At 41.9% G+C, this 5,761-nt stretch overlaps 1 pseudogene; it reads left to right on the top strand.

Moving 5' to 3' along the window:
- The first annotated feature begins 1,263 nt into the window (after nt 1–1,263).
- The window catches only part of LOC102861320, a 57,960-nt pseudogene continuing 53,462 nt past the window's right edge, over nt 1,264–5,761 (top strand).

The following is a 5,761-nucleotide window of genomic DNA, read 5'->3' as shown; positions in this document are numbered from 1 at the left end:
CAACATGTTCACAGTATGTCAGACGAAGCTTCAAAATCTTTGCCTCCAAGGAGCAGCCTCTGGCTTTACCCTATCCAGGATGTATTTGTTTGTTCTCCTAGCAGTCCATGGTGTATTCAATGCTCTTCTCCAGCACCAAAGCTCAAAGACATCCCCTAGTCATTGTTCAGCTCTCTGATGCATAGCAAGTAATGGCAAAGACCATGGCCTGTATCGGGTACACCTTAGTCTCTAGAGTGTCATCGTTGCTCCTCAGTACCTTGGAGAGGTCTCTAATAGCAGACTTTCCTGGTGCAATTTGTCTTTTAATTTCCTGGTGGCTGACATTAAGAGTGTTTGTTGTAGGCCAAGTGAACTGAATGTGTAAAGAATCTCCATCAATTCACCATCTCTCAATTGGCCCAATGGTGAAAATTTTTTTTTCTTGATGTTGAGCTTCAATCCATATTGAAGGCTGCAGTCCTTGACCTTCTGCAGCACGTGCTTCAGGTCCTCCTCAGTTTCAGCAAGCAGCTTGTGCCATCTGCATAACGCAGATTGCTGATGACTCTACATCCAATATTGATGCCAATTTCTCCTTATAGAGCTCAGTCTCACGAATAATCTGTTCTGCCTATAGATTGAAATGATATGGAGATAGGGCACATCCTTGATGCACACTCTTCCTGATTTGCACCATGCAGTGATGGCTGCCTCCTCGTCCAAGTACAAGCAAATGCATTATCTGAACAAGGTTTGAATCGGAAACAGCCTGATTCTCGTTCAGTTAAGAGCAACTCCCTTTACATTTCATCTTAGTCTGAACTTTCAGTCTTTAAACTCGTAGGTTCCAGGACTCTGGGCACAGAAGTCCAAATCGTGTACACCGCAGCCATCACTGAAACTCAATTAAAAGCTCCTTCATGAGACCCCTCGACTGGATCCGGGCATGTGGACTCTGCAGGTAATTGTATCAACAATCATATAGAAGGCTCACACACATACTTTTGTTCAAGCTGTCCCTCCCATAATTGTGTCTTAGTATAGTTCTTATGATCTGTGTGTGAGTGGCATCCAAAAGGCAGAAATGCTAGAAATCTAAGGATAAAACATCAGAAGGGAGGAATTCACATGGCCAAGTAGCAAAATGGAAGTGATGAAGGTCAGGAAGATGTGAGTAGGGGTGGGGTGAAAAGGGGGACAGAAGATGTACTTTCAGAATATTACTGACATTATTTGGTTTATAGCCCAGTCCTGCGATCATTGGCCAGACTGAAGCCCACCATGAGCTTGGAGGAGGGACTGTGCAGGTCTGTGCACGAATGGAAGGAACAAAGCAACTCTGACCATCTCATCTACTATAAGATGGCGGCTAAGTAAGTACATGGGACTCTGGACCTGTGTCTGAAGAGAGGGGCCATGCTGGGGGTGGGGTGAGAGTGGCTTCTCTCTTACTATGTAGATGTAATTGGGAGGAGATATTGTTAAGATGACGTGTGAAGTAGCATAGAGACTCTGAAATTCTTCTCTCTTTAAAGACAATTTCTGTTACATCTAAAGCCACTTGGACTTTTCTAATTTGCCTTGGTCTAAAGTTCACCACATCTGATATTTGCATTTGCAAGGACTATGTTGAGGATATTAAAGTAGGGTTCCTAATAAATTCTAGGCTCCACAATAAGTTGATATACTTTGGCAGATGTCTCTGTAATTTATAGCTTAGGGGATGAAAGCCAATGTGTAGGTTTAGGGATTTAAGTTCACTTTCAAGTTGTCTTCTGCAATCCACTGACCACAATCTCCCAGATTGAAGCTGTCGTATCTCTTCAAGGTGTTTTATGGACAGTCAAGATAGGGTGATAGCAGTGAGTCCCAGAGTGGACCCTATTGAGCATCATATAGACCTCATTTCCAGTGTCAGCGTTGCTGAATGATGCTATCAGATTGAAAGGGTGTGGAAAAGCAATTAAAGACAAAGCTATGGAACAGTTTTTAGAAGACTGACTCTTTTCCTCATGAATTACAATGAATTGTGTGTTAGCTGGAAAAAGAATGATAGCCTGTTAAAAGTATCTCTCCACCTCAAACATGCCTGGGAGGCGCTCTGTACTAAGAAATAATCTCAATTAGCACCTTGGTAGGTGACTGATTTCAAGTGTCCCTACTTCCTTGCAATCACATTTTGCCTGGCTTTGATGTTCCAGTGAGTCCTGACTTCTTCTAAGAATGAGCTATGCTTCTATTAAACTTGAAAGGTTCATGGAGTTTGAATCAGAGGAGAAGATTCAGCCTGAGAAGATGCAGCAAAATCATGGCTTCATGCAATTGCCTCCTCCAGCTCCCATGAGAGTAAATCCTCGTGGACCTTCAGCTACTTGTGTTCGCAAACAATCAGGTATGGCTGCCCACACTGCAACACACTGCCTTCTGGCAGAAGTCCAAAGGCTGTGAAGAGATGAGTCAAGTTGGAGAAGGCCTTTCCCTTCATATCTGTTACTTTCAAGAGAGAGGAATGGATATTCTAATCTGAAGATCCCACCAAGGGTCTAGATTCTCGATTCCACTTCATTACATACCCAAGTTGTGATGGTGACACATTTCCTTCCTCTTTCCCTCCTGGATGATCAGTGGGAGATCTAATAGACTGTATGTCTGGAAAAGAGAGTTGAGTGAGAGGATGTGTGGGAAAGCAGTAGATGCAAACTTCATCATACAATGGTCTTCTGTGACCTTCCAACTCTAGCATCACAACAACTTACAACTCTTATGGCTTCCCAAAGGTTTGGAAATCTTCCATTCCTCCTTCCAGGATCCATCCTAGAATCTCCTTAATCCTACACGGACAACATATAGTTGAGTAGAAAAAGCTGAACTTTACTACCTTATTTACTTTGTCTTTATCTTGACTCTTCTAGTGCTCATTTCAAGGAAGAGTGATGCTCTGGCACAGCCCACTAAAACACAACCAAATGGGCCCCAGTATCTCCGGTTAGATGAGAAGCAGCTGCAACACCCTCCTCAGCAGCCAGAAAACCAAGACCAGGCAGGAAATGGAATTGATTCTGACCCAGGTCTCCTGAGCTACATTGACAAGCTGTGTTCACAAGAAGATTTTGTCACCAAGGTGAGCTGGGTCTTGGTCTTGTGCCTCCAGTTTGCCTTTGTATAGCAGGCAGTAAACATAAGATCTGGTGCTCACCCCACAAGCCTGTCATTTACTTGAGTATTATAGCCTCAGACTAATGGTTGTTGGATGTGATGAGTGTATGTGTAGGATCCCACTTGAATGTGAATATCCAGGTGTTGTCATTTTAAAATGATTGATCAAAATAATTCCACTGTGATTGTGTAGATTCTGATGCACAGTGACTCTGTAGTATAGAAGATACTTCCTTTTTTAAAAAAAAAACACTTTATTTTGTTGTAATTTTAGAGAAAGTTTATAGAAAAATTGGATTTTCTTTTATTAATTATTACACAATTTCCTCACTCCCCTCTCCCTTTCACATCCCTGGACCGATTAGCAATGGCCCTCTTTCTAAGGCTTTATTTATCTTTCTTTGTCATTATATATTATGCCTACTCATGCACTTTTTCAAACAGTGTTTTTTATCTGTGCCAATGCCATGTCATCTGATTTACTTCCAAATCCCAGCCCTTGCCCTTATGCTGTAACACTGGTGTTATGCACTACCTGTCATATTGTGACTGTGATAATTCATTCTTCATAATCTCTTCCAGGGTCACACATATTACATACAGTTTACCAAGTCATGGGTTTTCAGGGCTGTGTTAGTATTCCATTGAGTGAATGTACTATTATTTTTCTATCCATTCATTTGTTGGGGCCCTGGGCTCCTTTCTTCATGCAATACTGAGTGTAAACCCATGTAGGGGATTGCTCATTGCCTTCTAGACCCTCCAGAACACAGCTTCCTGTTGTCCAGGAAATTCACAGCCAACTTCTTTCTCTTATTAGGTGGAAGCAGTCATTCACCCTCAATTCATAAAAATGCTTCTGTCATCAAATCCAAAGGATGATCCCTTTTCCTTGATTCCAGAGCTGGAAGAAGAGGAGAGACTCACTCTCACTCAGGTAAGCGAGAGAGGGTTGGAGAATCAGAATATGAAACCCTCATGACTGTATCTAAGCATGGAGAAGTATAGCGAATCCGAGTGTAGAAGTACATAGGCATCAAAGAATGGGAAGATGGCACAAGAGAGTGGGCTGGAAGAGCAGCAGTGTTGGGTTCTGTAACCACAGATACATGACTGACTTCCCGGAATCTTTCTCCAATACCATGATCTCCAACACCTGTTGTTACAGCCTGAACAGAGCCTCTAACTGCCTCTTTCCCTTCCTTGCAGCTAGTAGAGAAGCGACTTCTGGAGCTGAAAGGGAAGGAGGATTTGGATATACTCCCAGGTTATGATATGCCTCCAGTGAAAGACTTTCATACGGAGTCTCAGGCCATTAAAGATGGAGGCAACAGCGATATGTTAGAAAAATTAAGAGCGGAACTATCAGCCTCTCCTCAGCTTTGTCCCAATCAGCCTTCTTCTAGATTGAGAACCACAGATGTCTTCATGTTCACAGAAACATCTCCATTTAGTGAACCAAATGTGAAAGGAAAAGGGCTCAGTGAACAAAAGGAGGGGGAAGAGGAACTCCCCAGCCTTGACTTTCTCTTAGCATCTCCACAAAGCCTGTTGCCTTGTGGTCTTCCCAGGAGTGCTCTACCTGCCTCTAGAAGTGTCCATCATGGAGGTCAGGGCTCCTGTCAGAGTAGAGCCCAAGCACGTCCTGTAAAGAGGTCCCACTCCGAGGCTGATCCTAGAGTCCATGTGAGACAACCCTTGGTTTTGAGTGAATTGCAACTCTCACTGTCTCCTAAAAGAGGAAAGCACGAGCTTCTCAAGCAGAACAAGAGGAAGAAGTATCAAGTGAGAAAGTAGAGTGCTCGCCTTTGCCATGTGTCAGACCTTCATTCCAGAGCCTCAAAATACCTTTGCATTTGCAGCATCACCTCTTACCCGTACTCCCAATGTTAGTATATTCCCGCCCCCATTTCAGTAGTGTTTATTTATTATTATATCAATAAAAAGAGGGTAGAGTAGGCAGTAAACATGGATAAAGTTACAACATCCTTTTGTAGGTAACTAAAAATAGTACCCTAATACATAACTCTTTTGTGAAATAAGATTAAATATAGCTTATTGCAATAAAATTATCATTGCTTTTTTCCTTGGGTTGTTTTTTATTGATAAATGGATTGTGGTGTCATAAATAACAAAGAATAGGATCATCACAGATCTCTAGATCCTTTACTACACATCCTTCATTCCATTTTAGACTATTTGCCAAATTGTTCTGGGGATAGTCTTTCTCTTTCTTGTAACAGACCACTCGTGAATACCCAGTGATTCCTTTCATGGTATCTTTGTCACAATATTTGGCTTTGTTTGGACCATACATACTGTATGCTTATCCTCTCGTTATTTATTCTAGTAAAAATCCACTAATAGAATATTGCTTTTTCTCCCAAGAGATTACTTTCCTTCCTTTTTTGTGTTCTCTTAAAGATTTAATTTTGCACAATCAATGACTTATTCATCACAAATACATTTTTTAAGAGACATAAACGTAGATTATACACATGGATTTCACCTGATGGTATGCATAGGAATCAGATTGATTGCATCTGTGGAAAAAACTGCTGGAGAAGCTCAATATCAGCTGTGAAAACTAGGCCAGGAGCTGATTGTGGAACAGACCACCAAC

This window comes from Elephantulus edwardii, unplaced genomic scaffold, assembly GCF_000299155.1.
Source record: "Elephantulus edwardii isolate Elephantulus edwardi_28Jun2011 unplaced genomic scaffold, EleEdw1.0 scaffold00353, whole genome shotgun sequence".
Taxonomy (NCBI): Eukaryota; Metazoa; Chordata; class Mammalia; order Macroscelidea; family Macroscelididae; genus Elephantulus; species Elephantulus edwardii.
The sequence above is the reverse complement of the archived record's forward strand: the minus strand, read 5'-3'. Positions and strand labels throughout refer to the sequence as shown.